At 50.5% G+C, this 24,387-nt stretch overlaps 1 protein-coding gene across 1 annotated transcript in view; it reads left to right on the top strand.

Annotated features, from left to right (window-relative positions):
- The window catches only part of ADAMTS2 (ADAM metallopeptidase with thrombospondin type 1 motif 2), a 221,796-nt gene that overhangs the window by 80,919 nt on the left and 116,490 nt on the right, over positions 1 to 24,387 (top strand). The window lies entirely within an intron of this gene.

The following is a 24,387-nucleotide window of genomic DNA, read 5'->3' as shown; positions in this document are numbered from 1 at the left end:
CAGGAGTGAAGCTGGAGATAGGCATGCAGGGCCAGGAGCCAGGGGGCCAGAGCTGATGCTGGGACCTGCAGCCTGGAATGTTCCAGAGCGTGGATGGTGTCCTGCAGGCAGTGGGCAGCCCTGGGAGGAAAGGGGCCTGAGAGAGAGCTCTTTGTCACAGCCAGCCCACTGTGGTCCAGGCTGGAGGCAGAGAGTCCGGGGGGTTGGGAAGAGAGTGGAGTCCTGTCAGGACACGCCATGGACAGGAGGTGGGCAAGGCTCCACTTAATGGCAGGTAGATCACCAGGCCTGCCCCGGTGACGCAGCGGGTGTGAGGCGTAAGGGAGAGGCTGAGGCCTGGAGAGGGTGTGGAGGGGGTGCTGACTTCTGGAGGCCAGCGTGGTGAGGCTTTCCTCTCCATAGCGGTTGACGTCCGTCTCAGTTTCCTGTTACAACCGAGACACATTACCACAGACATAGTGACTTAAAACAACACAGGTTTATTCGCTTACAGTTCTGGAGGCCAGACATCCAAAACAGATCTGAAGGGGCTAAAATCAAAGTGCCAGCAAAGTGGGTTCCCTCTGGAGGCTCAGTGGGAGGGAGGAGCTCTTCCTGGCCTCCCCCAGCTTCTGGTGGTCACTGGCATCCCTTGGCTGGTGGCTGCATCACTCTGGACTCTGCTCCCGTGGTCAGTTTCCTCTTCTGTAGTCCAGTCTCTCTCTGTGTCCCTCTGACAAGGACACTTGTGATTACGTTTAGCCCACTGGGGTAATCCGGAAGACTCTACCCATTTCAAGATCTTTAATGTGATTAAGTTAAGGATAAGCTGAGTGCCTTCAGCCATAAAGGGAACACTCACAGGGTCTGGGGATGAGGCTGTGGACATCCTGCGGGCCGTGATTCAGCCTATAGGGTATCTAAGTGTTGAAGCCTGAGGTTCTGTTGGAGTAGGGAGGGAGGCCCTTGGCTGGCTTTGCACCCTGAGCCCCAGGCATGGGTGGTGTCTGGGGGCTTCTCTCTGTGTCCCTGAGACACTCCCTGAGCCCTGTGGCCGGACCTGGCCCTCTCAGGTGGTGGGTGACCTGGGGGCTCTCATATTGGATTTGGCTTCATGCCCCGCCCAGCCAGCTCAGAGGTGCAGCCGAAAGCCTGGGTGCCTCGGTGTTCCATTCCTCCTCCTCATTCCACCCCTGGGCTGTGTCTGCAGCTCAGGGACCAGAGGAAACCCAAGGACAAGCACTTGGTTGTGAAACCCAAGGCAGCTGGCCCGGCTCTGGGCTCTGAGAGGCGTGTTTCAGAGCTGAGCGCACCCTTGGCAGAGACCTCAGCACTCCCGCCGCTCTGTGGCCGGCCCCCTGGACAGCCGGAGGAGATGCCAGTGTGGTGACGTGGCCTCATGCCGGAGGGGTGGGCGGGGGCTGGCGCTGGGACAGCAGAAGCTGCACATTTCTCCGAGGCCAGGAGTTGTCTGGGGTCAGACTTGGGAGAATGCCCCAGAGCTGTTGGCGAGCAGGGACGCTCTCTGCGTGGGGTCCGCAGATGGGGGCCCCCGTCTGGTGGGTTATGAGGGCCCGGTGTGCCCCCGCCCCCAGGATGCAGCCAGGCATACCCGCCCTCCCTGTGGAGGACAGCCCACATGCTCAGCTGCTCTCCTCAGACATAAATTTCGCTGTCTCTGTGTCTCTGGCCTGCCCCCCTCCCTCCCTCTTTCCTCCTGAGTTGCTGTGGGATCTTGTTCAGGGCTGGAACCAAGTGAATGTGGTCCAGGAGAGACCTGATCTTTGCTGGGGCACCGGGAACAGATGACGAGTGCCACCTGGGGACGGCGGCTTGGCTCTGGCCTGGGTGTGGCCCTCACTCAGATCCAAGGGATGGTTCTCAGCGGAGCCAGGCGGCTCGGTGTCGAGGTCGAGTGTACCTGCCTGGGCAGCCTGCCCCACCCTGTGGTGCCTCAGTTTACTCATCTGTAAGACGGGTGCAATGGCATGGGCAGAGGAGGCAGTGGGAGTTGGACAAGCCGGTCCTCCTCTCCTCCGCAGCGTGGCACTTACTCCATGCTTGCTCTTACCCATTTACCCATCCTTGCGACTCGGGCCGTTTGTCTCAGGCTCTGAGGTCCTCTGCCCCTGTTGCCCCTGCTCCGTGGCTCTCTCTTCCACAGCCACAATCATCTGATGCTCCTTCTTTCCTTCCCTTACGTTTGTGTTGCCAGTGTCCCCCCAAAGAGCTTTTCATTGGCACGCGGTTACCATGCCTGCTTCCCAGATCACACGCGGCTGCTCTGGCTGCGTCTGGGGTTTAATTAGCAAGAGCAGTGTGTCTGGTTGTTGCCTGGGCCATGGGCTCCACATGGCCTGCTCTCGGCAGGTCCTCAGCACAGCAGACTGGGATGTTTCTGGAAGAGACGTGATGTCTCCAGGGGCAACTTAGCATGTCTGTGGCCTTTGTGCCTCAGATGTACCAGCCGGCCTGCCAGGGGTGGGAGCAGCTGGGCCTGAGTATCCCCGAGGACCCCGATGAGCCTCTGTCTACACCTCAGGTACCCCCTGGGACGATTGTGAAGGAGACATTCCTGCGTGCTGTGTCCACACAACGAGGGGCAGAGGGACAGGGTCCCAGGACATAGTCCTCTTGAGGATGCAGAGGGTCCCCATGGCCAGCGAGAAGTGCTGGCTCCCGGCATCGGGGGGTTGGGGCTGCAGAGATAGCTCCAGGGATGTCTGAAGGGGACAGAAGGTCCTGCCCCAGAAGCAGACACTGGGTCTGGGCATGGGGTCTGAACTCTGCCGATTTGTACCAGCTCTGATCACAGGCCCCGTGTCCTCTCAGAAGTCTTCATAGGGTGGCAGACACTTCAGCCAGCTCCATGCCTGAAGTGTTTTCTAGAAAAATGTCCAATTTTCCTTGACCCATTTCTCTTCGAAATTAATACCAAGCAGCGCTGTGCACTTGGCCCTGAAGGAACCCGGAGCTGGGAAAAGGTCACACAATTAGGGGGAAATGTTGGTGTCTGGCTCTCTTCCCCTCCCACGCTCAGGCTCCCCCTCTCCCTTGCACGTGCACACATGCTCACCCGTGTTTGGAACATGGGCTGGCTTCTGGGGCCGGAGTTGGGGTGTCTCTCCCAGAGCTTCTGATTTGGCCCCATCGGTCTGGGCTCAGTGCTGGGGTGTGGGCTTCATCTGGAGCTGTGTGGCTAGACCACCTCCTGGGGGTGTCCAGGCAGGGTGAGGTGCACGTCTGGGACAAGGTCAGGGCTCAGGTGAAAGGTTGCACAGATTCGAAGCAGTCCAGGGCCGGGACCGGGTGGAGGAGATGGCCTTGGAGCGGGGCCTGCGCAGGGAGGTGGATGGCCGTGGCTTGGACTGGGGACGGACCAGGCGCCCAGTGATGCTCCCCCAGTCATAGGGGGAGCAATAGGAATGACAGCTGTCCTCCTGAGATGGGACACTGAGGCTTAGAGGGGTGCCTTTGTTCTCTCATTCATTCATTCATTCATTCACATTCTGACTGTGCACCTACCTTGTGTCTGGGGCTGGGTTGGGTGCTGGGGATACATCAGGGAATGAGCCAGGTGAAGTCCCTGTTCTTCCAGAGCTCTCCAGCCGGGGGGTGGGGACACACGGTGAGCAGAGGGGTAAATCTGTGCACCAGGTAAAAGCCGGGGAAAGGGTAACATGAGAGAGGGCAGGTGAGGGAGGGAGCTACTCCAGGCGGGAGGTGAGGCCAAACTGGCTGCCCCGGGAGGACTGCTCCAGGTAGAGAGGACAGCAGGTGCACAAGCACTTGACGCGGGGCCCGGGGAGGTAGGGAGGGCCGGGTCAGTGGAGTTGTGGTGTGAGGTGGGCCTTGTTCTTCCAGCAGTGGGAAGCCTTCGAAGGGCTCTCAGTGGACAGAGTAGGAGCAGGGAGGCCTGTGTGGCGCCCTGGGTGGGCCCCGTGGCTGATGAGAGAGGGCGGGCAGATGCGTTCAGGATGCGCCTTGGAGGTAGAGCTCACAGGATGTGGGTGTGGGGAAGGGATCAGGATGGCTCCTAGCTCTTGAAAGGGTGGCTCCAGGCGGGTGGGGGTTGGTGGGGACACAACTGAAGTGGGGATCCTGGAGGAGGAGAGCTGATCCGGTGGCGGGGCCAGGTGCAGAAGCCAGAGTTAGGGCCTGTTCTTCTGACTTCTGAGCCCCACCCCTTGCCCTGCTCCTGGCTGCCCCGGTTCAGAGTAAGGCGGTTTCCCAAAACAGATGGTGCTGGCCACAGGCCAAGCCCATTTGGCTTCCAGACTCTTGGGGTGGGGGCAGGGACCGCAGACACGGCCGCATAGGTGGGCAGGCTCCCGGTTGCACTTGAAGCTTCTCTTGCTCTTGTGGGACAGGATTGCTGGGCACGGCGTGCGGCGCAGGGTCCCCGTGGATGTCCATGTGTCCTTGCCCCTCTGACAGGCCAGGCTTTTCTTTCCCGCTCTGCCACTGTGGGGAGGGGCCCTGGACCTGCTGGGGTGGGTGGGAGCTTGGGAGAGTGTGCAGGGCAGGCTGTGCGCCCAGTGGCGTTCAAGCCCTTAGTGCAACCTCTCCTGGTATTTGGGCGTGCAAGCCCTTAGTGCAACCTCTCCTGGTATTTGGGCGTGCAAGCCCTTAGTGCAACCTCTCCTGGTATTTGGGCGTGCAAGCCCTTAGTGCAACCTCTCCTGGTGTTTGGGTTTAGGGACCTCCTGGCAGGTGGGGGCCTCGGATTCCTCTCCTGTTGCTGACCCTGCAGGCCACAGCCCGAGCCAGCCTGGACGCCTGGAGCCCTGGCTCTTAGCATCTGTCAGGAGGTACTTACCGAATGGCTGAAATAATCATGGAATCCAAGCGCACGACAATCTCACGGCTGTTGGGGCAGAGCCAGGCTGGTTCCCTGCGCAGCCCCCCGGTATCTCCATTCCTCACCAGTACAGGGGGCTTTGCTCACTGATATTTTGCTGATCCAGCAGGGAAGCCTTACTTTCTGCCTTACTTTGTGCTTGTCTGATCCCCAGCGAGGATGAATGATCTCCCTGCACTTGATTACTTGGTATGTCTCCTCTTCCTGTTTAAGTCCTTGGCCCGTTCATCTCCTGGGGTCTTACATATTGAGATAAGCCCTTTATCTGCTTATTGACTTTCTGTCACGTTGGATACAAGCTTTTTCCCCAGGCTCCAGTTCCCCTTTCCTATTCAGTGTTACTCGTTTCCGTTGCACAAAATCCAGTCTGCCAGAGCCCAGTCTGGGGGACTGATTCTTCCCCTGGAGCTGCGCCGGTGGCTCAGGGACACACATTTCTCGAGGGCCTACGGGAGGACGGGCTCACCTGTGCAGGTGGTCCCCAGAGCACTGCAGGCACATCATCTCAGGGATCCATGTAACTACCCCATTGTACCCATTTTACAGATGAGGAACCGAGGCACGGGCGGCCACACAGCTGGTGAGTTGTAGAGCCCCGTGTGTGGCAGGGAGGGACCCAGGGCTGCCTGGCTCCCTGTGCAGCATCTCCTCTCCACCCCCCAGAGCTTCCCACCTGCAGGCTGGCCGTTCTGGGGACGCAGGGGCTCTTCTGAGCATATGCAGCAACGGAGGTGACAGCGAGGGCGTGCAGAAGGATCTCGGGTCACTCTGCACACTAGCTGTGGGGAGAATCTTTTTTTTTTTTAATTTTTTATTGTTATGTTAATCACCATATATTACATCATTAGTTTTTGGTGCAGTGTTTCATGATTCATTGTTTGTGCATAACACCCAGTGCTCCATGCAGAACGTGCCCTCCTCAATACCCATCACCAGGCTAACCCATCCCCCTACCCCACTCCCCTCTAGAACCCTCACTTTGTTTTTCAGAGTCCATCATCTCTCATGGTTCGTCTCCCCCTCTGACATACTCCCCTTTTCTTCCTCTCCTGTTATCTTCTTCTTTTTCTTTTTTCTTAAAATATGTTGCGTTATTTGTTTCAGAAGTACAGAACTGTGATTCAACAGTCTTGCACAATTCACAGCGCTCACCGTAGCACATACCCTCCCCAATGTCTATCACCCAGCCACCCCATCCCTCCCACCCCCAACCACTCCAGTAACACTCAGTTTCTTTCCTGAGATTAAGAATTCCTCATATCAGTGAGGTCATGTGATACATGTCTTTCTCTGATTGACTTATTTCACTCAGCATAACACCCTCCAGTTCCATCCACGTCGTTGCAAATGGCAAGATCTCATTCCTTTTGATGGCTGCATAATATTCCATTGTGTATATATACCACATTCTTTATCCATTCATCTGTCGATGGGCATCTTGGGTCTTTCCACAGTTTGGCTATGGTGGACATTGCTGCTATAAACATTGGGGTACACGTACCTCTTCGGGTCCCTACATTTGTATCTTTGTGGTAAATACCCAGTAGTGCAATTGCTGGATCGAACGGTAGCTCTAATTTCAACTGTTTGAGGAACCTCCATACTGTTTTCCAGAGGGGTTACACCAGCTTGCATTCCTGTGGGGAGAATCTTTGGCTTGCTGCAGAATTCCCATCATCCGGAGGAGTGCCTGGCCCACGGTCAGTGCTTACATATCTGTATAAAGAAGGAAGGAATATGGCTGCCTTGGGAGCCTGGCCGCACGGTCCTCCTTCCGGGGGAAGCAGTTGCGCCTGGTTGGTGTCTGAGGGCTTACCACGCAGCTTCCACTCCTGGCGGTGGGTTCTTGGTGTTGTGCCAGTGGAGCTGGAACATTGCTGGGGCCAAAGGCCCCCTGGGATGGACCCTTGCTGCTGCCCTGGGGAGACTTGCTGGGGGGCAGCAGTGCCCTCGGGCCTCGCTGTCCTCAGTATGCTCAGGCTGCCATTCCCTGTGCCATCGTCTTTGCACATCAAGTGCCCCATGGAAACCATATCCCTCGTTCACTTACTTATTCATTCAATTCATTCACCAGATCTCTACAGACGGCCCACAGAGGGCCCGGCACTGGGCCAGGCTCAGCGACGCTGGGAACCAGACAGACCTAGCCCCCTCCCAACCCCCGCCCCTGCCCTCCTACAGCTTGTGGTGACCTGCTCAGTTACAAGTGTTGGGAAATGCCGAGAACTGACCACGGTAACTGGGGGTTGGAGCCACATCTGAAAGTGTGGGCTGCAGTTCACTGGGGAAGAAGAGGGACAGAGGCAGCAGGGCTGAGTGTCCTGAGGGGAGAGGACGTGGCCCGTTTGGGGGGGTGCGGCAGGAAGGGCCCGAGGGGTTGATGGAGGTGGGTCTTGTGGCTCAGTCTTGGAGGGGCGGTGCCCTGCTCTAAGTGGAGAAACCGCGTAGCCTGGTTTCATGGAGGAGGCCACGAATGTGGCCCAGGGGAGAGACCGTGGCCTGGACCCAGGTGGCAGGGGGATGATGAGGATGCAGCGTGGAGCCACAGAGCTGCAGGAATGTTGGGAGGGTCCTGGTGGGTGATCAACACGGTGGTCAGAGGGGAACGCTGCCCCCTGGAAAGAACCACATTCCCGTCCAGGCTTGCCCCCAGGTCAGGGAGGAGCCAGCACCGGACCTCCTAGCCAGGCCCCTCCCATGCTCCCTCTGCCCCCACCCTGGCCTGCAGACCCAGCGAGGTGGTGCTTGCCAGAATCATCTCTTTAGCTGGGGCCCAGGCCTGGGAGGTATTTGTGTGTTTGAGCTTTTTATTTTAAGGCTTCTATCCAGAGCTCTCTGGACTCATGCTTGGGACTGGTTAAAACACCATCTGCAGATTCCTAGCTGGAAGTTTCTTTGGTGACTCCAGGGACTCTGGGGTGTGCCACGGGGGTGGTGTTCACCCCCGATCCTTGGGAATGTGGTTCTTTCCAGGGGGCAGCGTTCCCCTCTGACCACCGTGTTGATCACCCACCAGGACCCTCCCAACATTCCTGCAGCTCTGTGGCTCCACGCTGCATCCTCATCATCCCCCTGCCACCTGGGTCCAGGCCACGGTCTCTCCCCTGGGCCACATTCGTGGCCTCCTCCATGAAACCAGGCTACGCGCTTTCTCCACTTAGAGCAGGACACCGCCCCTCCAAGACTGAGCCACAAGACCCACCTCCATCAACCCCTTGGGCCCTTCCTGCCGCACCCACCCCCCAAACGGGCCACGTCCTCTCCCCTCAGGACACTCAGCTTTGACAGTTCACAGGATGGGGCAGCACTGGACAGGTATGGGAAGACGAATGCTCTTGGCAGATGAAGGAACCAGGAGAACAAAGAGCTGGGGCATTGGGCCAGGCTGGGCAGGTGAAGGACCAAGGGCCACCCAAGACCCCCAGAGCACAGGCCTGAGTCCCCAGTGGGACGCAGGGGTTCGAGCTGAGCGAAATTCAGTTAAGGTTGTTTGGGTTGGGGGCTCAGAGAGGCTCAGGTTATAGACAAGGGGAGCGGTGGTGTGCTAGACCCCAACCGTGCAGCTCGGGGCCACAGGCTGGAGCTTGTGTATAGGGGTGTGGGAATCTGTGCCCAATGCCTAGGCTCAGGAGGTGCAGAGGCTTGGACCCCTAGATGGGTCGTAGCCCCCTAGGACAGGAGCTCGTGTCCCTGCAACCTTGCCCAGATCCTGGGGGTCAGGTGTCCACCAAGGGCAGTGACGGGTGCATCTCTGCAGGTTGGGGCTGGATGGGCAGCCTAGGCATGGGTAGGCTGGCGTGGGGGCACAGGCCAATTTGGGGGCAGCTACAGGAGGGCTTCCGATTTCTCAGGAGAAGCCAGAAACTGTGATTTTCTGTAAAACCTCTTAGTTTTTCCAACATTGGCAGCTAAGTCGAAATTTTCAGACTGTGTAAGGGCCAAGCAGGTCCCTGGTGGCAGTGGGTGTGAGAGGGTCACGGGGTGGCTTTGGTACCCGGGAACCTGAGCCCATAGTGTTCCCGTGGCGACTGGGACTGAGCTCTCAATGCAACCAGTGCTCCTCAGAGTTGAAATGCACTTCAGAGGAATTTTTATTTTCATTTCGGGAACGTCACAAGAGACCGTTCTAGCGGTTCCGTTTCTGTGAGGAGAGAGCTGCGGTCATCGTGTTTTTCTTGGAGGCCTTTGGGGGAGCCCATCTGCAGAGCATTAGGGGGGGTGTGGCAGGGGGACGCTCCATCTAGGCCTCCAGACAGGACCTGGGCGGGGTGGCTGTTTGGTTGGGATTAGCCCCCAAACCCCCAGAAATGGCTCCCCTGCAACCAGGCACTGGGGCAGCCCGACCCACCGGTCAGGCCAGACAGGGCTGGGTGGGCAGACCCTGTGGTTGTCACGTCTGGCACTGAGTCCCAGGGGCCTGAGGTTCTGCTTCCCTGGTGTAATGGTCCATTCTCAAGGTCCTTGCAGCTTGGGGAGCAAATGGTCGATTGTAGGTTCAAGAGACTTGTGGTCAGATGACCGTGTTCCTTTGTTCTGGGCATTATCCCAAAAGCTACTTACATTCTTGGCTTTATCACCAGTAGGACAAAACAGGACCTGGATTTGTCCCAGGGCCTTAGACGGAGAGGGGCCCGGGGTCTTCATGCCCAGAAGAGGCCAGCACTGCAGGACCCTCCTTGAGTTACCTCAGAAAACTCAGTTTGGGCCGTTGGTGAGGAAGACCTGAGCTCTCTTTCTTGGTGTCTCTTGCCTGGAACATGTGGGTGCTCCCCAAGGGTTGTGGCTGCCCAAGGAGTCGAGGGAGCCAGGAGACTCAGTGTGGCCCTGGCTTGCTGGTCCCTGCTCTGGCCCAGCTTCAGTTTCCTTATTTGTAAAATCGAGGGCACTGAACTAAAGCCAGGCCTCATTCAGAGGCTCCTGGGCTTTGTCCCCACCTCCCACCCCCTGCTTTATTTCACTCACAGGGTGTCTTCAAAAACTGTGACTATATGCTTGAAAGTCAGGAGGTTTTGCATTAAAATCTCAGTTTTCAGTTTCTCAGAAAAATCAGAAGGACTGGAAACTTTGGGCCTGTTCCTTGCAGCCAGTATTTAGTGGCTCTCCCCACTGTTTCCCGTCTGGCCCACCTACTCATTCTGGCCCTGCCTGGCCTGGTTGGCAATGGAGTGAGGCTCCGGGACAAAGATGATCTCTGGTGGGTGGTTATACATGAACAAACTCTTTTTCTCTCTTTCTCTTTCTCTTTCTCTCTCTCTCTCTCTCTCTCTCTCTCTCACACACACACACACACGTGTACATATGAACACGGAGTAGACACCTCTGTGTCTTCATGGAATGAGCTGTGGGACATTGAGGAGTTTCTCTGGGCTGGGTGCCAGGACACGTGTCTGGCTTGTCTTTGGATGCATTGTAGACAAGTCCTACTCTCCTGGGCCTTGGAGGCAGCCTCAGGTTCCTAGAGCTCCATGGGTTACCCTCATGCTGTGGCCCTTTTTGGTGGGTCCCAGGACCCTTTGGGTACCTGTGGTCCAAGAGAAGGGTCACAAGGCCAGACAACCTGGGACCTGGGGACTTTCTGTGCCCTGGGCCGAGGTGGCCACTGGCCTCCAACTTGGGTAAGAGGCACCTGCGCTCCCACCCACAGGGGCTCAACTGTTGCCCCTTGAAAGGAGGTGGGATGGGTTCCACTTCCACAGTCTTAGGGAATGGCCTCAGGGCTTTGCTGACCTCCTTCTGAGCCAGGCCCCAACTCGATCACAGAAGAGGGAACAGAAATGGGGGGATCCTGAGGCTGAATGGTGGAAGGGTCTGACCTCACCAGTGGAAGGACACGGCGGGGGGGATGAAGTTGATCCAAATCCAGTCTGCTCGCAGGTGCAGAGGCCACATCAGCCGCCTCAGCCCTGTCTCCTCTCCCCAGCTTCATACCCACACCCTGAACTGCCCCCTGGAGGAACAGGTGGCTGGGGTGTTCAGGTCTTGGGTTGGACACCCCCAGGCCCAAATCCAGGCCCCAATTCTGAGCCATCGAGCAGACCCCTGTTCCTTCCTCAGGCTCTTGTGGCGGCCTGCCTCGTCTCTCCGAGTTACTGTGGGTTCTAGATCAGGGAGGGGACCCCGCAAGCCTGGCAGAGACTGGGTACACACCAGCTCAAATGAAGCTTGAACCTCCCCCTCCCTGAAGGGCTCCCGCTCCTGCCCCACTTCAGTAACTGGCCTTGGCATTGCTGGTCCCTGAAGGAAGATGTCCTGGGTTGTTATCTTCAGCTTCCCCTCACCAATCTAGAGCTGATCTGAGGACAAGCCCAACTAATTCTATCCTTAAAATGACGAGAAATGGCACTGCCACCACCCCCATCCCTGACTTAGTTGCTGGCTCAGTTGCCACGGATGCAAGGATTCACTTTCCAGTGTCAGAGTCCATTCATTCACTCATTCACCCGTCCATCTGTCTGTCCATCCATCCATCTATCCATCCATCCACCATCCCTCCATCCATCCATCCATTCGTCCGTCCATCCATCCATCTATCCATCCATCCATCCATCCCTCCATCCATCCATCCATCCATATATCCATCCATCCATCCGTCCGTCCGTCCATCCATCCATCCATGCATCCACCATCCCTCCATCCATCCATCCATCCATCCATTCGTCCGTCCATCCATCCATCCATCTGCCATCCCTCCATCCATCCATCCATTCGTCTGTCCATCCATCCATCCATCCATCCATCCATCCATCCATCCATCCATATATCCATCCATCCATCCGTCCGTCCGTCCATCCATCCATCTGCCATCCCTCCATCCATCCATCCATTCGTCCGTCCATCCATCCATCCATCCATATATCCATCCATCCATCCGTCCGTCCGTCCATCCATATATCCGTCCATCCATCCATCCATCCATATATCCATCCATCCATCCGTCCGTCCGTCCATCCATCCATCCGTCCGTCCGTCCGTCCGTCCATCCATCCGTCCATCCGTCCATCCATCCATCCATCCCTCCATCCGTCCATCCATTCGTCCATCCATCCATCCATATATCCATCCATCCATCCGTCCGTCCGTCCATCCATCCATCCATGCATCCACCATCCCTCCATCCATCCATCCATTCGTCCGTCCATCCATCCATCCATGCATTCGTCCGTCCATCCATCCATCCATCCATCCATCCGCCATCCCTCCATCCATCCATCCATTCGTCTGTCCATCCATCCATCCATCCATCCATATATCCATCCATCCATCAGTCCGTCCGTCCATCCATCCATTCGTCCGTCCATCCATCCATCCATCCATATATCCATCCATCCATCCGTCCGTCCATCCATCCGTCCATCCGTCCATCCATCCATCCCTCCGTCCGTCCATCCATTCATCCGTCCATCCATCCATATATCCATCCATCCGTCCATCTGTCCATCCATCCATCCATCCGTCCGTCCATCCATCCATCCATCCCTCTGTCCGTCCATCCATTCATCCGTCCATCCATCCATATATCCATCCATCCATCCATCCATCCATATATCCATCCATCCATCCGTCCGTCTGTCCATCCATCCATCCATCCATATATCCATCCATCCATCCGTCCGTCCATCCATCCATCCGTCCGTCCGTCCATCCATCCATCCATCCATGCATCCATCCAACAAGTGTTTGCCAGCCCTGTGCTGGACACTGAGCATGCCCAGTTTGGTCCCTGCCCCTGAGGAGTCCTTATTGTGGGGAGAGGCAGACGAGAGGATAAACCATGACAGGTGCTGCTAACCCACTGGACAGGCCTGGGACGCGGGCAGCTGATGACGCCCTGGTCTGTGAGCTCAGGGAACTCTCCAGAGTAGGACTGCTCTGCCCAGGCCCCAAGGCCACTCGCTGCTCTGGGGCTCCAGGGACGAAGGCAGGGCGTGCTGGCTCTGAGCACGGACTCCGAGGTCCTGCTACGGGGATAAATCCTGGCTTCTCCCTCTGCCTCTCTGTGTCTGTGTCCCTAACAGAAAAGCAGAGACAAGGGGTTTCCACCTGGTAGTGTTCTGGGGAGGATTAGACCCCATCAAAGCTGTGAAGAGCCCCGTGTGGGCCTGCTGTGTGCTAAATAATGAGGTGTTGTTGTGAGCGGATGGAGAAGTCCCACCTTGGGTCTCCCCGTGCCTGCTTCCATCCCAGCAGCTCCTCCACGGTCCCTCCCAGGGGCCACAGCCTACAGACACTGCAGCCGCCCTTCAGTCTCCTGATTGCTGCTGGGCCACATGGTGTGGAAGAGGAGGCTTCCTTGGAGAATTTGCAAGGCGTGTGCATTTCCAGCTCCTTCCCAGGGGTTGCTGCTCATACCATTTTTTTCAGTAGGTGCTTGCTGGGCTGTTGTCCTGAGCCCTGGGCTCTGGATGGCAGCCTGGGACCAGACCAGTTTGCCCTCTTGCCTCGCCAGGTCAGGCGTGGGAAGCAGATGCGGCATGGGGCAGTGGGTCTTAAAGTAGAGGGGCCAGTGAGGTCTTGGGGGTGGGTCATCAATTCTGCCTGCTGCACTGGGACAGGCATCCTGGAGGAGGCGGTGTGGGGTGGTCCTGGGAGACAAGGCTGTAGAGCTTCTTCTGAGAGCCTGCTCTGTGCACCAGGGCCTTCTAGAGCTGGGTGGAAGATGAGAACTGCCCTCCACGGGCTTTGTCGGACACCGTGGTGTGCTCTTCTCATGCAGTGGCAGAAAACAAATTGAAAAAACCGAGCTAATATCTAAGAGGATTTGTACACAACTATGGATTTTCAGTTTTCCCTGAGAAGTCAGGACCTTTGGCAACATCCGGCGTGCACTGTTCTTTGTGGCCCCAGTGGGGGGAAGGGCCCTGGGTTGGAAGACATGTGCTTCTCTCCCAGTCCTCACTATCTCACTGACTCCTCAGCCTGGAGCCTGGGGCTTGGGATCCTTCATCATTGTGTCCTGTTGTCTTTCTTTGAGCCCAAATCGATTTCTCTGCATTCTTGGCACTATGACAAGTTGGTCTAGGACAGCTAGGCAGAGAGGGTCTATGACAGGGAGAGTTTGTGCGACCTGGTGGCTTAGAGGGTATTCTTCATTTGCTCCCCCCAAGCTCGCTACACTCATTTCCGTCTCCCCTGGGTTCCTGTAAGTATGTGAGGTGCTGCCCCTGGCCTTTTATTATTTTTCTGACATATAATTCACATAAGATTCACCATTTAAACCTCTTTAAAACCTATAATCCGGTGGTTGTTAGGATATTTACAATGTGGTATAACCATCAGCACCATTGAGTTCCAGAACATTTTCATTACCCCTGCCCCAAACAGAAACCCGGTTTGTATGCACTATATCAGTCACTCCCCATTCACCCTCCCCTCAGCCCCTGGCAACCATGGATCCGCTTCCTGTTTCTGTGGATCTGCCTATTTTGGACACTCCGTATAAACGGAATCACACAGTCTGTGGCCTTCGGGGTCTGGCTTTCCCCCTTGTCTTTTAAAACAGGCCATCTTGCTGGCATGCAGGCTCACAGTTCACCCATGTGGCCACGTTGAGTGGTTCTCTCCTCCCATGTTGGCGGGCCTGACCCCTCATCGGGTCTCTGAGGCTCTTCCCTAGGCCCCCAGCTCTGCAGGGCCATGCTGCATCTTCTAGAGCCTGTGCCACACACCTGTGCCACTGACCACATTCTTCAGACTCCTGGCTTGGCCCTCCTGCCTTCTCCTCTGACTTGTCTGTGACCATGACCACTTCTGTGTTGGTTCCAAGTCCCCTCCAGAAGCAGAGATGAAGGAGCTTTATTCATGTCTTCAGAAAACATTTAGTTCAAGGTCCTGTCACATGGGCTCCCTAGGCCTGTCCCTCCAAAGGGCGTCAGGGTGGGTGTGTGGTCTCTGTGTGTGTGGGAGCAGAATGTGCCTGGAGACGTGAATATAAAATACTACTGCTGCTGAATGGTACAAGTGCTGTGACTGCCGCAGGTCTGTGAGGAGCCCTCAGTGGCAGAGGGAGGGTCCTGCTGGGGCTGGCCGAGTTCAGGGGCAGCTGCATCTCCCATGCCCGTTCCCAGATGCAGAGATGGGTGTGGGATCATGTCGTGACCGTGGCTGCATCTCACATGCTAGAATAGGCAGCAGCGTGCCTTTGTGAAGCCCAGGGGCATAACACAATAGGGAGCAGTGGGCACTATGGTTAAAAAAAAATCCAGCACATAAAAACAGAACTACCCCCACAATCCAGTAATCGCACTACAAAATACAGAATATGAAAATGCAAAACACAAAAATACAAAAGCATTCATTCAGAGGGATATAGGCACCCCTGTGTTTATAGCAGCATTATTTACAATAGCCAAATGATGGAAATCAGCCCAAGTGTCCATCGACTGATGCATGGAGACAAGAAGGGGTATCTGTATTCAGTGGAATATTACTCAGCCATCAAAAAGAATGGAATCTTGCCATTTGCAAGGACATGAATGGAGCTAGAGAGTATGATGCTAAGGGAAATAAGTCAGAGAAAGACAAGTACCGTATGATTTCACTCATGTGTGGAATTTAAGAAACAAAACAAATGAGCAAAGGGAAAAAATAAGAGAGAGAGAGAGAAACCAAGACACAGACTCTTAACTATAGAGAACAAAGTGGTGGTTACCAGAGGGGACGTGGATGGGGGGATGGGGGAAATAGGTGATGGGGATTAAGGAGTACACTTATTAAAATGAAGAAGAAAAAGAGAATAAAGTTGGCAACACAATTCTAGCAGAGGCTTCCACTGACAGGTGGCCTCTCCCACGCTCCTGAAGGGGGCTCAGTGGAGTCGACACTGAAATGTTGCTCGGGGTTCCCTCCAAGATGGCACGCTAGCTTTTCTCCAGAGAAGCTCTAAACTGGGAAATGTTAGGATCTGAGAAATAACAACACAAACCTTCACCCGAAGAGTGAAAATAACAAAACAAAACATGAGAACCCCTTGCAGAGACTGAACTGGTGCTGATGTTCAGATTTGGAACTGGTATGGGCTTGCGTGTGTGCATGCATGTGTGAGTGAATGTGTCTATTCATGGGTGTGCATGTGTCCACAGGCTGCAGCCGGGGCCGGGCTGGCCAGCACAGCCATGAGAGCATGGGTTAGAGAAAAGGGATGCCATTTTTATAAGAAAAGTTAAAAAGGAGAACAGGGAAACAAACAAAAAAAAAAGAAATTAAAATGATAAATAGGAGAATCAGGGGGGTGTCTGGGTGGCTCAGTCGTTAAGCGTCTGCCTTCGGCTCAGGTCATGATCCCGGGGTCCTGGCATCGAGCCTCACGTCGGGCTCCCTGCTCGGCGGAAAAGCCTGCTTCTCCCTTTCCCACTCCCCCTGCTTGTGTTCCCTCTCTTGCTGTGTCTCTCTCTGTCAAGTTAATAAATAAAATCTTAAAAAAAAGGAGAATCAAGTTCAAATTTATATCAATAATCAGAGCAAATGTGAATGGATAGAACTCCCCAGTTCAGAGACAGATGTTGTCATAATAGATCAGCCACACCAGACCCAAATGCACAAGCCAGCCGGGTACTCTTACCAGAGGTACAAATAAAACGTAAATGCAAGAAAAGGTTGACAGGAAAAGTATGGGAACCAGAAATATCGAGCAGCCCGCCAAAGGCAAGCCGTCACCGGGACATCAATCTCGGACCCTGCAGACTCGAGGTCAGGTCACCATCTAATGAGAACAGCTTCATTTCCCCAGGATGACAGAACACTTCCAAAGGGTCATTCATTCATTCAGTATAACAGCCTCAACGTATTTGATGTAAACTTTGGTAGAAATAGAGAAACCGACAAATCTATCATCATTTTGCAAGATTTCAGCAATTTTTTCCAATTAGTGTTGGGTTAAGTAGACAAAACTCAGCAAAGACAAAGAAGTTTCTGAATAACACAACCACTGAGCTTGATTTGAGGGACATAGATAAATTCTGCGTTTGACAAGTAGAGGGACCTCATTCTTCCCGAGCACATTTGCAACACAAATATTGATCGGTAAGTACAAGTCTCACAAACGTTAAAAGAATAGTTCTAATGTAGGTCCCCTTCCCTCACCATTGTGCCTTTCAGCTGGAAATTAGCAACCTCTCGACAAAAACCCCCATCATTAGGAAATTTAAAAAAAATAAAACTTTGAAGTTTCTTGTTGTGGATCCAACAAGAAATAATAAACTATAAAAACACTTAAATCTGAGTGATTAAAAAAAAGCCCTAAATATCAAAACTTGGATGGAAATTTATATTCAAAAAGAGAAAGGCTGCAAATTAAAGAAATAAATCTCCAGTGTAAGAAGAGAGAAAAAGGCAAATTTACCCAAAGGAAAGCAGAAGGGAAAAAAAAAAAACAAAACACAGAATGAGATCTGAAATCAATGAAGCAGGGAACCTCTCAGTTCTGATGATTATTGCTCTTACGAAGATGCTGGCTCAGTGTTGCCAGATCTTTTGGTTTCTCAAGAGAAGTAAAAAATTTGTAATTTCACGAGGAATTTCTGCGTTAAGAAGAATATGATGTGGGCCGTATGAAACATGTCTTTTACGGGCCCCGTCTTCTCTGAAACAGCACTGGGAGAGGCTGTTCCTCTTGGATTTAACAGGGGGTGGCAGAGGTGACTCAGTGAGCAGGACCGCCCTGGCTCCTCTGGGCAGGAACTGAACCTCAGTCCCCGGCCTGGCTCATGGGACTCCAGGCTACCTGCACACACGGTGTCTGGCCCTGGGCTGTCTTCTCTCCTATGAGCATTTGTGTTCTTATGTGTGGACAGATATTTCCATTACTCTTGGCTGGATCCTATGGTAACTTGCTTAACCTCTTGAGGAAGTGCCCATCTGTTTTGCAAAGTGTCCTGGGCATGATGCACCCCCTGCCCCTGCAACCAGCCAACCACCCAGGAGGGTCAGCGCTGGTTACCATCCACAGAACAGTCCGAAGTCTGCGTATGTATTATGGTCAGCTCGCTGTGAGTTCTCAAACTGCATCCCCAGGGCTCCTGTACAGACACCCGAGAAAGCCTTTCTGCTTGTTCCCCGTCAGCAGAGACCAGCCTCTCTCTCTGTCCCCTGGTTTCTTTCCCAGCTCGGGACTGGATGTTCTCAGACCCTGGCCTGTATATTTTATCCAGAAATTAGGGAGGCAGGGGAGGGGGTTTGAGCTCTGCTTCTTTTGGCTGGAGAATAATTTCCACATTGTGGAATTCTGTGCTGGAGTGGATCCCTCACTGGCAGAAATATAATTCCTGAGGCTTTTTTGGGGGGTAAGAAACTCAAGCCCTCCCCGGCTGGCAAGCCTCTTCAAACTTTTCTTCCAGTATCTCGTGGATGTCATTTTCACATACACTATCTCTCAAGGGTCTGGAGAGACAAACCCCATTAATGGGTGGGAAATGGAAGGTTCAGAGATGGCACAGGGAGAAGCTGGAGGAGCTGGGACTTGAATCTGCGCCTGCGTGAGGCAGAAAGTGGGCTCTGCTGCACTAGCCTCAGGTGCTTCCTGAGTCCCTATGAGGGATGAACAAGAGGACAAGCGGATGAGGTCCTTGCTTCTTCCCTTGGGGAACCCTGGATGCCTCTGGGGCTCTCCTGTCCAAGTCACCTAGGGCCCTGCTGGCAGAAGGACAGAATAGAAGGTGCCTGGGTGCTGACTCTGCAGCTGCCTAGATACGAGCATAGGCTATCTCTGTGAGGGAGTTAGTGTGGTTAGGAAGAGCGCACTTGTTTCTCACCAGCAGTTCATGCTCTCCTTCCTGGTGAGAACACAGCTAACCCAGTGTCCTTCTGGGACCTTGCACTACACAACACTGGGCAGCCATGGAGCGGGACCGAGAGGCCCTGTTTGCTGGTGCCTAATGTGTGAGCGGTCACATGGGTCACCACCAAATGTCACCTGGGGCCTGGGACTAACTGGAAATGCCTCTGAGAAGTCAGAGGTCAAGGGGCAGGTCATTCTTTTATTTCTTCTTTACAGTAGGCTTATTGAGATATAATTCATATGCTATAATTCATCCCGTTCAGAGTGCACAGTTCTGTGGTTTTGTAAGTACAGTCCCAGAGTTGTGTAGCCATCACCACAATCAACTTCTGAACATTTTCATCATACTCCTTAGCATTCATTTTCCATTTGTCCTCAAGAAGTGTACCACTTCCTTTCCAGTTTAGATGCCTTTTATTTCTTTTTCTTGTCTAATTGCTCCAGCCAGAACTTCTAGTGCTATGTTGAATAGCAGTGGCAAAAGCAGGCACCTTTGTCTTGTTCCGGATCATCGAGTACGATGTCAGCTGTGGGCTATTCCTAAATGCCCTTGATCATGTTGAGGAAGTTCCTGCCTACTCCTGGTTTACTGAGTGGTTTGTCAGGAGGGGTGTTGGATTTTGCTGAGTGCTTTTTCTACATCACTTGATCAGGTGGTTTATCTTCCTCTGTTCTATTAACGTGGCATTATGTTGATTGATTATCCTATGTTAAACCACCTTTGCATTCCTGGAACAAATCACACTTGGTCACGTGTATAATTCTTTTAATGCACTGCTGAATTCCATTTGCTAGTATACTGTTGAGGATTTTTGCCTCTACCTTCATAAGGAATATTGGTCTGAAGTCTTGTGATGTCTGTGTCTGGTTTTCATATTAGGGCAATGCTGGTCTCATAAAATAAGCTAGGAAGTGTTCTCTCCTCTTCAATTTTATTGGAAGAACTTGAGAAAGATTGGTGTTAATTCTTTAAATGTTTGGTAAAATTCACTAGTGAAGCCATTTGGTCCTGAATTTATCTTTGTTGGGGATTTCTGAGTACTGATTCATCCTCTTTACTTGTTATAGGTCTGTTCAAATTTTCTACGAGTCCTTGAGCCAGTTTTGGAACTTTGTATGTTTCGAGGAAATTTTTCATTTCATCTAGTTTATGTAATGTATTAGTATAAAATTGTTCATAGTATTCTCTTATAATCCTTTTTTAAAATTTCTATAAGGACAATAATAATGTCCCCATTCCCCGCCCCCCCCCCCCCAGTTTTACTAATTTGAGGCTTCTCTCTTTTTATCTTGGTCAGTCTGGCTAAATGTTTGTTAATTTTGTTGATCTTCACAAAGAACCACCTCTGGTGTCATCGATTCTCCTATTGTTTTCTTCTATTTTCTATTTTATTTGTGTTCTAATATTTATTTCCTTTCTTCTGCTAGCATTAGGTTTAGTTTTCTTCTTCTCGTTCCTTAAGGTATGAATCAGATTATTGATTTGAGGTCTTCTTTTTTAACATTGGGGTTTATAGCTGTAAATTTCCCTTTGAGTACTGCTTTTGCTGCATCCCTTGAGTTTTGGATATTTCATGTTTTAGTTTTCATTTCTTTCAAGACATTTTCTAATTCCCTTTATAATTTCTTCTTTGACCCATTGATTGTTTCAGAGTCTGTTGTTAAATTTTCACATTCTTATGAATTTTCGTTTTTCTTCTGTTGTTGATTTCTAGTTTTATCCCATTGTGGTTGGAGAAGATACTTCATTTAATTTCAGTTTTCCAAACTTTATTGAGACTTGGTTTGTGGCCTAACACATGGCCTTCTGGAGAATGTTCCACTGTATATCAGAAGAATGTATATTCGGCTGTTTTTGGCTGGGGTGTTCTATGTATGTCTGTTAGGTTTAGTTGGGTTATAGTGTTGTTCAAATCCTCTATTTCCTTATTGACTTTCTGGCTGATTATTCTATTTATTATTGAAAGTGAAGTATTGAAGTCTCCAACTATTTCTCCCTTCAATCCTTTCAGGTTTTGTTTTATGAATTTTGGGACTCTATTGTTAGATGCATATATATTTATAATTATTGTATTTTCTTGAAGGACTGGCAATATATAGTGTTCCTCTTTGTTATAAAATATTTTTAAAAAAGATTTTATTAATTTAATTTAATTTGAGAAGGGGAGAGAGAGAGAGAGAGAGCACAGAGGGAGAGTGAGAGGGAAAAGCAGACTCCCCACTGAGCAGGGAGCCTGATGCTGGACTCTATCCGGGGACTCCAGGATTATGACCTGAACTGAAGGCAGAGGCTTAACTGACTGAGCCACCCAGGCACCCCATATTATAAAATATTTTTACTTAAGGTCTATTTTGTCTGATATTAGTATAGCCACCCCAGTTTGCTTTAGTAGTTTGCTTACCATTAAATTTGTTTTATTTGATAAATTCAGCATGTTACAGTTTGTAGATTTAAGGTGTATAGTGTGTTACTTTGAAACATTTATGGTAATGTGATTACCACTGAAGTAGTATTTTTCACATCATGTCATTATAGTACAATATTATTTTGCTTACTATTTGAATGGAATTTCTGTTTTCATCCTTTCCCTTTCAACTCATTTGTGTTTTTGGATCTAAATTGGGACTCTTATAGACAGCATACAGTTGGACCATGGTTTTAACAAAATCCATTCTGCCAATCTCTGTCTTTTAATTGAAGAGTTTAATCCATTTACATTTAAAGCTGTTACTGATGAGGAAGGATTTACATCTGCTACCTGCTGTTTATTTTCCACATCATATCTTTTTTGTTCCTTAGCTTCTCCAATATTGCCTTCGTTTGTGTTTAATTTTTCTTGTGTATTATTTTGATTCTTTTCTTAATCTTTGTATATTTTAAAGTCATTTTCTTAGTGACTACCCAGGAGATTATAATTATTTTATTAAATGTATGACAATCTAATTTGAATTAATGTCAACTTAGTTTTAATTGTATGCAGAAACTATGCCCCTATACAGCTTAGTCTTCCTCACCTTTATTATACTGGCACAAATTATATTTTAGTAAATTGCATGCCCATTAACATAGATTTATAATTATTGTTGTATGCATTTGTCTATAAAATTGTATAGGAAAATAGAGGAGTTACAATCCAAGGATGTAGTTACCTTTACTTGTGTTATTTCTTCATATGAATTTGAGTTACTGTCTAGTGTCCTTTTATTTCAACCGAAAGGACTTCCTTTAGCATTTCCTGCATGGTGGGTTGACTAGCAACAAACTCAGTTTTTGTTTTTCTGGGAATGTCTTAATATTTCCTTCATTTCTGAAGAATAATTTTGCTGAATATAGAATTCTTTTTTGACGATATTTTTCTTTCAATACCTTAAATATGTCATCCCACTGTGCAGAAACCTCCATAGTTTCAGATGAGAATCAGCTGTTAATCTTATTGAAGCTCCCTTGTAAGCGTGGAGTTGCTTCTCTTGATGCTTTCAAGATTCTCTTTGTCTTTTTGATAATTATTTTTTGACAATTTGATTATAAAGTGTCTCACTTTGTGTCTCTTTGAGTTTATCCAACTTAGAGCTTCTTGATGTGTAGATTCATATTTTATCAAATTTGGGAATGTTTTGGTCATTACTTCTTTAAATGTTCTTTCTGCCCTTTCTCGCTCTCCTCTCTTTCTGGGACTCCCATTATGTGTATGTTGGGGCACATGATGGTTTCCCACAGGTCTCCTAGACTCTCTTCATTTTCTTTATTCTTTTTTCCTTCTTCTCCACATACTGGATAATTGACTATCTTTATGTTTGCTGAGTAGCTCACATCTGCTGATGAATATCCAGTGAATTTTTCATTTCAGTTATTATACTTTTCAGCTTCAAAATTTCTTTTGGTACTTTTTAATAATTTCTATCTTTTTATTAACATTCTCTATTTGGTGAGACGTCTTTCTCCTATTTTGCTTTAGGTCTTTGTTCATGGTTTCTTTTAGCTGTTTGAATATATATTTTTTAATTTATTTTATTTTTTTATTGTTATGTTAATCACCATACAGTACATCATTAGTTTTTGATGTAGTGTTCCATGATTCATTTGTGCATAACACCCAGTGCCCCATGCAGAATGTGCCCTCTTTAATACCCATCACCAGGCTAACACATCCCCCCACCCCCCTCCCCTCTAGAACCCTCAGTTTGTTTCTCAGAGTCCATCGTCTCTCATGGTTCGTCTCCCCCTCTGACTTACTCCCCTTCATTCTTCCTCTCCTGCTATCTTCTTTTTCTTTTTTCTTAACATATGTTGCATTATTTGTTTCAGAGGTACAGATCTGTGATTCAACAGTCTTGCACAATTCACAGCGCTCACCATAGCACATACCCTCCCCAGTGCCTATCACCCAGCCACCCCATCCCTCCCACCCCCCACCACTCCAGCAACACTCAGTTTGTTTCCTGAGATTAAGAATTCCTCATATCGGTGAGGTCATATGATACATGTCTTTCTCTGATTGACGTATTTCACTCAGCATAACACCCTCCAGTTCCATCCATGTCGTTGCAAATGGCAAGATCTCATTCCTTTTGATGGCTGCATAATATTCCATTGTGTATATATACCACATCTTCTTTATCCATTCATCTGTCGATGGACATCTTGGCTCTTTCCACAGTTTGGCTATTGTGGACATTGCTGCTATAAACATTGGGGTGCATGTACCCCTTCGGATCCCTACATTTGTATCTTTGTGGTAAATACCCAGTAGTGCAATTGCTGGATCGTATGGTAGCTCTATTTTCAACTGTTTGAGGAACCTCCATACTGTTTTCCAGAGTGGTTGCACCTAGCTGTTTGAATATATTTAAGACAGTCAACTCAAAGTCTTTGTTTACTAAATCCAATGTCTGAACTTCTGCAGGGAAAGTTTTTTTTTTTAACTTCTTTTTTCCCCTGTGAATAGACCATACTTTCTTGTTTCTTTGCATGCCTTATAATTTTTTTTTGCTAGAAACTGGACATTTTGAATATTATAATATGGCAACTCTGGAAATCAGATGTTCCCTCCTCTTCAGGGTTTGTTGCTGCTTCTTGTTGTGGATTGCTTGTTTGTTTGGTGACTTATTAAAACGCTGGTAAAATCTGTATTCTTTGTTGTGTAGGGCAATTTAAGACTATTTTGTAAGCCTAGTGGTCAGCTAGTGATTTGACAGAGATTTCCTTAAATGCCTGGGGCCAAGGGAAAAAAGTACTTTCCAAGTCTTTGCAGACTGACTCTGTGTTAGGGCACTCTTCCAATGTTTAGCCAGACCGTTTCCAACTCTGTGTTATCCTTCACATCTTATATGCATAGAGCATAAATGTCAGCCAAAGATGAAAGCTTTGGGTCTTCCAAGGTCTTTTCTGAGATTGTGCCCCACACTGGGTGTGTGTGGCCTTCCAGATTCCCTGGTGTATATGAGATTTTTCCACAGACCTGACTTCTTCAGGTTATCTCCTTCCCAGCCTCTTCCTTGCCAGACTTTTTGATTTGTGTCTGGCTTGCATTGTCCCAACTGTCATCCCTTGTCCCAGGTGGCTGTAGTGAATACATTTGCCTTTAAAATCTTTCAACAGACTGCCCCACTTCAGCCCTGGGGAAGTTCCAAGGCAGATGAAACAGGCAAATCCTAGAACTGATCCTTCAGGGATCCACCAGGCAGATCAAAACACAAACCACAATTCTTTGGGACTAATGTTCATATTGCTCCCACTGGTACTGGCAACCGCACCAGAAATGCAGGCTACCTTCTT

This window comes from Zalophus californianus, chromosome 5, assembly GCF_009762305.2.
Source record: "Zalophus californianus isolate mZalCal1 chromosome 5, mZalCal1.pri.v2, whole genome shotgun sequence".
In the NCBI taxonomy this organism is placed as follows: Eukaryota; Metazoa; Chordata; class Mammalia; order Carnivora; family Otariidae; genus Zalophus; species Zalophus californianus.
This window is presented reverse-complemented; position numbering and strand designations above follow the sequence as displayed.